Here is a 12,260-nt window from a genome sequence, read left to right as displayed (position 1 = left end):
TTTACTCCATAATAGCAGGCACCCACTTTTCCACTGTGGCTTACTGATCACCTGCTACCTGTTAGCTGTTGTACTGTTTGTAATCAGAGAAGCAGTGTCCAACAATTATGTCAATTCCAATATCTATACTATATATTATTGTTATTCAGTATATGGTTGTTGCTGATGGAACGGTAGGTCCCGGATCGCGTCTTAGGCCTTCTTTGCCTTCCTCCTCCAGGAAACAACAGTTTTGGAAATCCCAGAGTGGCATCTTTCGCTTTGGCTTTCACCCAGATGGAAAGGATGGACTGTATGTTCTGGCAATTTCAATTGCTGACACTAAAGACAGAACTCTGGTGTGGAATGCAGGTGAGGATGGTGGCATCAGAGTGGGTGACAGAGCTTCCTTTGATTTCCAGATTGATGGCAACCTTGTGTTGCTCAATGGAACGAACACCGTGGTGTGGCAGAGTAATACTGCCAACCGAAGCATAGTCTCTGCTGCCATGCAGGACAATGGCAATTTTGTAGTGAAGAATAGCAGTTCCAGCAGTGTTTGGGAGAGTTTTGTCAATCCTACTGATACCCTCCTGGTTTATGAGAATTTCAGTGTGGGACAAAACCTCCACATGTATCCTTATTCATTCACTCTGGAGCTTGGGGGAAACTTCAAATTGAAATGGAGGAACTACATTACATTCTGGAATGAGGGTGCCCTAAATGGCTCCAGGGCATATCTCCCTAGTTACCAGAAACGGGACGATGTCCCCCGTTTCTGGCAGAAACCTTCGAGAGAAACCGGACCATACTAGAAACGCCGTCTGCAACGGCCGTTTTCGTTTTCACTGGCAAGAAACGGTTTCCCGCGAAACGAAACAGTTTCTTCTGGCCGTTTCCGGATAGACTTGCAGTTTCTTCTGGCCGTTTCCGGATAGACGTGCAGTTAAATTTATTTTTTCAGACTCAGATTAAATTTAATTTTTTCAAACGTGGGTTAAATCAAGTTTAATTAGCAATTGATTACACATACAGAGAGTTTAATTGGCAGTTCACTGTTAGTCTGCTGCGCTGGACTGTTAGTTTCTGAGCTGGACTGTTAGTTTCTGGAAATTAAACATAAGAACTCCAGAGTCCAGAGTATTTGTGAGCGAACTAGCTGAGAACGCAGGGTATTGTGAGAGCGTTGCTAAAGAAAAACACCAGTTGCCACTCCAGTTGCTCATGTTCTTTCAAGGATTTAAGCAGAAGAATAGAGCAAACCCATCACTACTCACATGCAAGCCAGGCACAATTCAGAGCCAAGCATCTTCACGCCCGCATCTTCAACAGCATTGTGAAAAGGTACTACCTACACACTTCAATCTCTGGTTTTCTTTTATGAATGCTCGTTCCCTTTAATATAGAAATTTGACCTTCTTTCTCCATGACTTCATCTTCTAAAACCTGTACTCTGTGCCACAAGTCAGTTGCCTCATTCCGGATGTTTAGAATAACCTGGTCTTTAGCTTCTGCTGCTTGCTTAAGCAATATATTCTGCTTGATCATATCACTCTTTTCGGCCCTTAGTCTGCAGTGGGAAATATTTCAACAACAGGTGACAGAAATCCATGCCCACAGAACAGGAGCTCTAGCAAGTCGACAACCTGGAGAATTTCCTAAAACTGTCGAGTACTTGTATGCAAATCCCTTTCCGGGTTGCATTTGTGAAAAAAAACAATTGCCTAGGAGAGTGTTAAAGGGAAATTTATGAGTATCTTATTGGTTTAGGTAAATCTGTGCGTTTTAATTATTCCTCAATGAATTCCTCTTTACACTTAAATGAATTTGCAGTGTAACTTGGAATTCTTCGCAATATAGTCCAAGAATCATTCTTTTTTCCCGTGACCAATAAGATGCAGTCTGTGTTCCATCTATGCAGACAGAAATTTAACTAATTGTGCCAAAATTCACGGTGTACTTTCATATGCATTCCAAAGGCTTGGTAGCAATCAGGGAAGATTTTTGATGCAGCAGTATATAAATGTTTTTCACTGCTGCCTATTCAAATGAAGGCGTGTTCTTGTTGATATGCCACTTCCCTTTGCTTTGCTATGACAATCCATTGATGTAAATAGACATGATTCATGAGGCAGTATTGTAATTCTGCTACTGCTTCCTTGATCTCTATGAAAATATCTGGTTCCTTTGTTTTTTCACCTAAATTGAATGGCAATCTATATGTGTGAAAATTCTATATATTGTTTTGCCTCTGACATTGGGGCTTCATGGCTTATACTGATATAACCAGTACTTGCTGGTCAGTGGAAATGGTTTTAATATGTTCCTGGATAAAAGTATATGGAAGCCTGAAACAGGTGATGCGAGACTCTGCACATTTCATCATGCATATGACATATTTTCCCTTTCAAATCATTCATCAGATTTTTGGAATGTATCAATTCAGCCTCAGTTTCAACCTTTTTGTAGTTGGCATTTTGCAATTTACAATTTCATGAGCAAAAAACATTGCAGGTTTATGATTAATGCTTTGTTTATATTGTTCACCTTTAATATGGTGTTTTTCTCTCTCCTCGTTTCTTATATGCGAAACCTCCAAACTTCGTTTCTCGTACCGTTCTCGTTTCCCGTTCCGTTTCCCGTTTCTAGTTTCTGGTAACATAGCATATCTCGATAATCAAGGAATTTTTACACTGTGCAACTCTTCTGGTGATCAGCTTTGGACTGCATACAGCAGCCATTACACGGAGCCCTCTATCACGCTGCGAAGGATCAGGCTCGAATCAGATGGAAATTTGAGGACCTATGGGTGGGTTAAAAGATCTCGAACATGGCAACTGGGATGGAATGCAATAGAAGACCAGTGTCAAGTCTATGGATGGTGTGGGAACTTTGGGGTGTGTGTATACAATGACACAAGCCCTTATTGCATATGCCCATCTGCAGATTTTGTTCCCATAGACGCCAAAGATCCCACCCAAGGGTGTAGAAGACTGCAGGACCTTACAGGGTGTACTAACCAGAGCATCGTTGTATTGAACCATACTCAAAGTCGGACATATACTACTTGGGCATTAACAATTGTGAGCAGAACTACTGCCTCAGGAATCCATTGTGTGTTGCATCTACAGTCATGGCCGATGGTTCGAGCATTTGCCGAATAAAGGCAGAGAATTTCACAAGTGCCTATCAATCAGCAGCTCTTTCAAGCACTTCTTATGTAAAGGGATGTGGCGAAGGTCATCCTCCAGCACCACCACCTCCTGCAATTAGGACTGTGAATTCATCCAAGGTATCTGCCATTGCAATAGCAGCAGCAGTTTTAGTACCTATTATTGCCTTGATTACTATCCAGACGTCCATTTGGTGGATTCTCTGTAGAAATAATCCTAGGTTTAGATTTGGACAGGTACCAGCCCAATACACACTCCTGGATTATGCCTCGGGGGCTCCAGTTCAGCTTTCCTACAAGGAACTCCAGCACTTCACAAGGAATTTTACGCAAAATTTGGGTTCGGGTGGGTTTGGAACAGTGTACAAGGGAGAATTGTCCAACAATACCATAGTTGCTGTCAAGCAGTAGGAAGGGATCGAACAAAGTGAGAGGCAATTTCACATGGAGGTGGCAACCATCAGCAGTACTCATCACTTGAACTTGGTTAGGTTAATTGGATTTTGCTCAGAAGGCCGCCATAGATTGGTGGTTAATGAATTCATGAAAAATTCTTCTTTGGACACATTCCTTTTTTCTTCTCCAGAGCAATCCAGGATGCTAGATTGGGATAAGCGCTTTAGAATAGCCCTTGGGACTGCAAGGGGCGTTACTTACTTGCACGAAGAGTGCAGAGATTGCATTGTTCATTGTGATATTAAACCCGAGAACATACTCCTAGATGATAATTTCAGTGCAAAGGTCTCCGCCTTTGGGCTCTCGAAGCTCAACACATCAGAGATCATCAAAAGCGCTCATTGACTTGTGTTGAAGGAACCAGAGGATACCTGGCTCCGGAATGGCTTGCCAATTTGCCCATCACAACCAAGTCTGATGTTTATAGTTATGGCATGGTTTTGCTGGAGATCATAGGCGGTACAAGGAATTTTAATACTATGGCCTCAAGGAGAAAGAAACTCTCAATATGGGCATTTGAGGAATTTGAAAGGGGAAACATTCTAAATATTTCAGCCGAGAAACTGGGTGGAAATATTAATATTGATCAGGTGAAAAGAGCACTTCGAGTTAGTTTTTGGTGCATTCAGGAGCAGCCCTCAGAGCGGCTAACTATGGGTAAAATTGTCCAGATGCTGGAGGGGATATTGCCTATTGATAAACCACGTGCTCCTAAATCTTTGGAAAGCTTTGAAAGCAGTACCAGTGGCAGTACTAGCGAACTAGCACTCTCAGTGTTTGCAACATCCAGTCATCCTGTTTCTTCTATGTCCTCTGTGAATGCCACTCTGTCTTCAAATCTTTAAAAAATATGGAAGAGAAACTCTCCAGCAGAAGGTAGCTATCTGCTCATGGCCATTCAAGTATGAAACTTATTACAAGATAAGTTCATTTTACTTTCCTGCTCAATGGAAGGATCACAATTACTTGGTTTCTTGTGTAAAATTCAGACGAAGGAATTAGTTTGTATGTTTTATTGTGCCATTGCAGGTTTCAAAGGCAACATATAGAGGACATCTATATTAAATACACACTTGCCTTGCTAGCGTTCATAGCCTCTGAGATGGCGTGTGTATACAAAAAGACAAACTGAATATTGTAATGCTAAAGAGGCAACTTTGATTTGTCAACTGCATTTTAATTTTGGAATAGATCATTCAAGCTCAGGGCTGTAACTTTTTAATCTCAAAAGTAAGATTTTTACCAGTAGAAGGAAATTTAGGAATGACAAACTATATTTTTGCTTTTTGGCATTAACCATTAACATGCGTTATCTCCGTTAATAGCTGAAGTCTGAGATTCTGATTCTATCAAGATACTCTTATTACTATAAATTCTAGGATATTTGAACACTGATACATCTTTCTCAATAAATGACTTCTTTAGTCACTGTGTTGAATTCTCCCACACAGTTTTCAATACAAATATTTTATTAGAATATTTTTGAAAAGTAAATATTTCAAAAAGTTTAATTATATAAAAATATTGACAGTGTCCTGAAGTAGTAAATTTTCTAAAACATAATGAAATACAAAAATATTATCCGCACTCTTTGATCCATCTTGATTTACTTTATGTTTTCATCTCAAACATAGTCGTTTTTGGCAAATGCTCGTGCTCGTTTTCATTGGTATTTCTCAAAAGCAAAAACAAGCTAGATAATCAAAGCTGGAATTTCAAAATAGAGTCAATTGTTAAATTTGATGGTTTTCACACTTTTCTGGCTTTTTTTCTAATATCAAGTAAAGATTTTGAGAGCTTTGCAAAATTTTGAACTGTATTTGATGGGAAAATCACTCCATGATGAGCAAATTGCCCATCAAATTCCATCCATGTGGATAATAATAACAATTATTAGACAAAATCATTGCCAAAAACAACATAAATCCACTTTCAGGGGTCTTTTGAGTAAGTATTATATGGAAAAGCATTTTCTCCCAATGTTAGAACTTAAAATTAATGCTTGAAATCTCTTTTTTCGTATATGTAAAGGTTAGAGACAATCATCATAATTATGGACAAAATTGTGATGGAAGAGTTATTTCTCAATTTGAAGGGTTATCTTTATTTTAGCTTTTTAATATTGACAAGTTAAAATAAATTATTTTTTTATATGAAAATAAAAATTAATTGTAAAATTTATGTATGTTTCACACATAACACCTTTCACTGTGTCAAGTTGTATAGATTTCAAATGAAGAATCTTGTTCATAAACCTTCACCCCATGTACACTTGTACAAGTACACAAAGATGACACTAGTTCACTGGTATAACGATCTATATAGAAAACATATCAAGAAAATTTAATAGGAACATTGATTTACACTAAGTATATAAATCTTGTGGAACGAATTCAATTGGAGCATTTACTTATAATCTATATAAGAACCATATGGAGGAAATCAACTAGAACCATTTACTGTTTACTCTCATGGATGATTGTTATATAATGAGACTATTTCCCTTTCTTACATGTGAACGGCCCAGGAATTCAAACAATTATAATGAGTTTCTTTTTTAAGCAATCAAAATATAGTATTATTTTATGGATATATCATTGTAATCTCCAATTAAAAAAAGGAAGAAAAAAAAAACAAAGACTATTTAAAACTGCAAAGAACACAATTTTTGATAATAAAAAAATATAACTTACAAGAATATTTTGCCATAAGAATTATAGGCATAATGAGTAGCCCATGTGGCCTAATGATTAGTGCACATGTTTGTGCACTATGATGGGACACCGTTTACAAAAGAACATAAAAATAAAATTATTTTCCGTCAACAAAAATGAATGAATACTACTTATTTAGCATTCAATTTATGATAATAAGGAATCACACATGCATTGAATCAATTTTGATCTCTAGTGCCTATGGTCACGTCTTCATAATAAGTAGGCATAAAGAACACATGTAAGAGATATTCATAAATGCAAACAAGTAGAGAAAGTATTAAATGCAAGCAAGGGAAATATGGAAAATTGGAGTAGGAAGTGAGAAGATCTACAAGTGGAGTCATAGAGGTTTGGTATATACCATTTGTAAATCCAAGGATCAAGAAGATGGGGAGTTAATTTAAATTGAAGGTGATTCCACTTGAAACTATTTCTCTGTGAGTAGCAAAACGATTCACTACAACTAAAACTTTTGATCTTCCATGCCCAGTGCTAAGGCGTGGTTTGGTAATATATGGATGAATGAGCTCCATAACAATATGATTCTATTGTATAAAAATGATAACATTTTCTTTTGAACTAACATGATATGGAGAAAATTTGTTAATATCCATTTTTTTTAATTGTTATGATATATCTAAAAAAAATTAATAAAGAAAAAATTATTAATTTGATCATTTTTATTTCAAATTTGACAAATAATTTTTTATTTTAATCTTCATTTGTATGAGAAATAATTCTATGCCTTACTATAACAAGGCTAACAGCTAGAGAGTGGTCGAAGAATAATGACAATTTCAAATTTAAACCCTGATGCCAACTTAGAATGTTTTAAATCTCTTTTTTTTTAATCTCAAAATATTATGGGAGATAAACTCAAGTGTGAGATCAACTTAGTAGTTTTCAAATGTATTTAGAAACAAGTCAGCTTCAGCACAATCCCCATCAGTGCTCATTTCCACACACAGAAACGTTTTGTTGGCAGAATTGGTGCAGAAAAGCATCGGGAAAATGTAGAAAATGTTCTCTAACGAATTCCTATATGAAAATGTCACTTTATGCCCTTCAACATTTTTTTCCCTTTTGGGTTAATGGTCAGTTCGCATTTACTCTTTGAAAGTATGGCATGTTAGATAGCTAATCCTCAGGATTAACCTTGGGTCAGTTTGCGTAGTATTGGGGTCCAAGAACTCCAGTAAACTAATTCAAATGTTTCCTATATGTATTAATATGTACACATTGTACATCATTGATTGAGAATGATTAATATACATTTGATTTGGTTTCTAGTCTCGTGTAGTGTTCTATAGTGGTATCAGAGCGGGTGAGATGCTCTGTTGAATGAGAGCCTGGTTAATTTTCTCTATCAAATAAAATGAATATGAGACTTCAGAGGTTAATTTCAACATTATTAGAGCCTAGGGAAGCATGAAGGCTGTGAGGATAGTTGAATGCAACATAAGGACACTCAAACTATTGACTCTTTGTAAGTTTTATATCTTTCAGTCATAATCAAAGAAGATTGGAGAAATTCAATGGTATAAAGTTTTTTTTTAACATATCCTTGGAAGTTAGAATACATGTTGGAGTTTTGATTGCTTGTTGTTCTCAATAACAATTTCCAATACTGAGTCGAATACCAATAATTGTTGAATTGTTTGTTAAAAGTCTCAGTTTTCACTCATTGCTAAATGTGTTTTCAGCTATGAAAAGAGTGCAAAGAAGACAGTGAAGTTTTAAGCCATTTCCCAAGCCACGAAAGCTCTCAAAGCTTAATCGGACCCCCTCCGTTGGATAGTGCTTGGAACAAGCTTTCCAATGGTAGGTGGAAGTCTAAAAATGGACTCCTTGATCATAAATTAGAGCAGATTGAAGTTTCCCTTTGAAATCCAGAAAACAAAGAGAAAAGACCAAGGGTTAGGCTTATTGCAATCGCAAATCATCCAGGCCCTGAGCACAGTCCATCGTCTTATCCCACATCTCATAGTCCCGTAATATCGCAGTGCCCATATCACAATCCCACAGTCCCGCGATATCACAGTCCCACATATTGCAATCCCACAGTCCCGCAATCGCACAGTCCCACATCATCGCAGTCTCGCAATATAACAATCCCGTCGTCCCACATATCGGGCTTCCTGCAGTCCCGCATCCCACTGTCCTACATCATCACAATCCTGCAGTCTCGCATCATCGCAATCCTGCAGTCCCGCGATATCGACAAATCGGTGATCGATGGGCCCAATGGAGCATTCTTAAGGAATTGCAGGGGGGAATTACGCTGATAGCGCAAAATCGCCAAAGATTGGGCCTTTAGTGATAAAGTGTCGGGAGGGATGAAAAATGTTTAACAAAGAAAATCAAGGGAAAACCATGGGAGAATGGGCCCTTTTCTCTCTCCTCCAGAGGGGCCACGTGGCAGAGCACCATTGATCTAGATGAATCTAGATGGCGGCCGACGTCAACATGACATGGTAGTATAGAGGACACGTGGCACACTGGTTCGGCTTTTTCAGGTGTCCTATGGGGGAATTTCCAGGTGACACGTGTCAACCCTCAGGAGGTGCCACGTGGCACTAATGACATCATCAATCCCACAATCGGCGATCGCTCAAAGCAAAGTTTCCTCCTTCAAAGTCCTCTCTAGGTTTGTGATTGCGATATGCGGGGGATCCTCCTGGATGTGATATTTCATGTGTTCTATCTTATAAGGGTTTCACGTCTAGACAAGTTGGCCAACGCTATAAAGGGAGGTAAAGGGTATCCCTCTCTCATATTTCGATTGCGAGGCCTTCGGTGGGCCCGCTCCTGCAGATCGGCGATCGCATGGGTCAAGAGGAAATATCAATGGCCAACATCAGAAATAGCTGAAGTGCGGGATTTCATGTATTAAAGGTAAAAGGCCCTCGGACAAGAGTCTAAAGGCTCTAGCACCTTAGGATTAAGCCCCAGGTCACAACCCTCGGTCCTATTATGTAGAAAACATAGAAGGGTATATACCCAAGGGACATCAGAGCTCACTGTCTCATGATGTTTTATAGAGGAAAAGCCCCGATGCAGCAATGCCCGATAATGTGGTACAGAGCTTTAAAGGCTAATGGGTCGGCAATTGAAGCAGTGAATGAAGTATGGTGCAATAGTAAATCAATATGGGGGGACTTAGGAAGATTAATGACTCAACATGGAGCTCCACTCAGATACACAACGAAGTACTACCCATAGGAGCTCCATTTCTACTCTGCAATGGACACTCACAGACGACCCACTCCCTACTCCAGAGAAAGAGCTATTCGGGCAATTAAGGCTAGAGTGACAGAAAATGGCCGAGCAGCCGGAGAAGCACATCATAGCTAAAAGCTGACATGTGGCTTGACCAAAGGCCTTTCACAGGAACAATAAGGGGATACTTCCTCCATCATCTTTCCATCTTCCTCTTTCCTTTCATTATTTTGTAATTTCTGTTTATTTCCAAGAAGGGATCAAATCCCGATTGTAATCATTTTGGGCATCATATCTTGGCACGCCTAGACAACTAGTCTATAAGACAATTGGAGCTCAAGCGAAGATATTTTGTAAAACTATAATCCAAGCTCCGCCTCTCCTTATAAATAGGGGGAAGAAACACTTCGAAAAGGTTCCGAAATTTCGCAACCGCGGGGTCTGAATTTTGAGATGCCACATTGGTTCTATATGCTTATTCATGGGGGACTTGATTGATCTTGTGTTGAATGTTATGGACTAGTTATTTGGATCCTCTAAGTATTAATGAAACTTTCCTGGTGATTCCAAGCATGATCAATGTGCAACATGTTTCCTCTTGGTAAATCTCATTTCATTTGTGTTTTCCCTTCTCTAAAATAGTGTAATGAAGTTGTTGGTCTCCCTCTGATTCATGGATTTATCTAGGCTTCTAAATAGAGAATAATACCTGCATTATATTACATATTTACTTGTTTTATTCAATAGCCTATAATACATGTAGTAATTGCAAATTTATTTATGTTATTGGATTAATCTACAGTACCTGTGTGAGCCTAGACTTACTCATGTTGTTTGGCACTAATGATACCCATGTTATATCTGGTCAAAAACCTTGATTTTCACCCCGCTATTTCTACCATTTCACCTCCTCCCTTTTCCATGTTTTTGTCGGAACATGGTTGCTGAGGATTCTGTTTGTTTACAGCCTTCCGCCTCTATTTCCTTCCTTCCTCTCTTCCTCTCCACCTCTAATACAACTTCAGTATTAAGTTTTCTCATTATTGTGTGTTGGTCACCAGAAGAAGACACTTCTCTTTGAGATTGCCCCGATATACCCCCCGCATTTGGATCCATGTGTTGGCTTGAGTTTACCTTAATGAAGGATTATTGAACCAAGCCCCCTTTATTCTCTTTTACTTACGTGACAATTTGAGTGCAACAGAAACCCCACTCATAATCTTCCATGCACTCCTCTATTTAAGATGTCCTAGGCACTGGTCTGCAATCAACCCAGAGGCTATCTCTAGGAGTCTTTCTAGGTCCCCTGTAGCACTCGTGCTACAAGTGCTAGAAAAAGCCACAACAAGTTCCATGCATCTAAGGGCCGCTTGTTATTTTAATTTTGGGAGGATTTATTTGCATTTACTGCGTGAAAAGATAGTATTTTCATTCATAGTAAAATTTCTGAAGGAGAGTATTTGCATTTACTACAGTAAACAAGAGCTTAATCACATAAAATGTCTGAAGGATAGTATTTTCATTTACGAAATTAAACAGGAGTTTAATCACAGTAAATAAAGTTTCTGAAGGATAATATTTACATTTACTGCAAAACGGAGTTTTTGTTGAAAGATTTTTTAAGGATACAAAGTTTTTAATGAAGGATTTATTAAAGATACTTCAAATGAAATATATATATATATATATATATATATATTGGTGGTTGAATTAAATTTTTATTTGAAGAGTGGTCAATTTTCTAGTTGGCTTGGATTTAAAAAAGAGATTTTGTCAGTTTATATATTGGGTGGAGGTAGATTGCAGCAGAGTGTGAAGGGGACTGTGAGAATTTTGCAGCGAAATCTCAAACCAGTGAGTAACTGACTATGTGAAGCTTGCAACAGATAGGTATAACATAGAAGAAGTCGGTAAGCATGAAAGCAATGGAATTCACATTAAATTGTGGTGAAATTTGAAAATTATTTAAATAATACTTTCTAATGTGAACCCTAATTTTTGAGAAAGTTGTAAAAGTTTTCTTTAAATTGAGAAAGGAATAAAAAATACCCAGAGTAAGGAGTAACTCTCATGATGTTGCCATAATATTCACATGTAAAATTCACTATTAAAAATATTAAAGTCAACCAACAAACTTTAAGTAAAAGGAGCCAAGTTAAAAAGTAATTTTTATGTGAAGTAAAAAAAACTTTACATAAAAGGAGCCAAGATAAAAGATGTGGTAAGGCTTGCTCCTTCTTTCTCTTATTTTCATTAAATGGAGTAATTTTGATTGGTGGCAAGTGGAGAAAAGGAGTTTCTTGGGAATGACATCAAGTTTTGATTTTGTTTTGGTTAAAGTTTAAATAACAGAGTTTATTGATATAAAATCAAGAAGGGAAAATGAAGTTGTGGTTAGTGAAGATTATATAGTTATTTGGTTTATTGAAGGTCTCAAGTTCAAATCTTTATAAAGACAATTTTGAAAGATATTTTTTTAAAAGCTAATTTTGGGAGATATTTTTGGAGGTAGAGTTTATGGATATAAAATCAAAAAGGGAAAATGACATGGTGGTTGGTGAAGTTTATATAGTTATTTAAGGTTTCAAGTTCATTTTTTTATAGAGACAATTTTGAAAGATAATTTTTTTTTTTTTTTTTTTTTTTTTTTTTTTTTTTTTTTTTCAGCTAATTTTGGGAGATATTTTTGGAGGTTGTGAACATGATTTAAATTTCCA

General features: G+C 37.5%; 1 pseudogene; it reads left to right on the top strand.

Annotated features, from left to right (window-relative positions):
* The first annotated feature begins 226 nt into the window (after nucleotides 1-226).
* On the top strand, nucleotides 227-4,805 carry LOC149163868 (G-type lectin S-receptor-like serine/threonine-protein kinase At1g34300; annotated as a pseudogene).
* Nucleotides 4,806-12,260: the final 7,455 nt, after the last annotated feature.

The sequence above is a fragment of the Pinus tabuliformis genome, chromosome 5_1, assembly GCF_031772625.1.
Source record: "Pinus tabuliformis cultivar Carrire ecotype Pingquan chromosome 5_1, CPIR1, whole genome shotgun sequence".
Classification (NCBI taxonomy): Eukaryota; Viridiplantae; Streptophyta; class Pinopsida; order Pinales; family Pinaceae; genus Pinus; species Pinus tabuliformis.
Note: the sequence above shows the minus strand (reverse complement) of the source record. Positions and strands in the feature narration are given on the sequence as shown.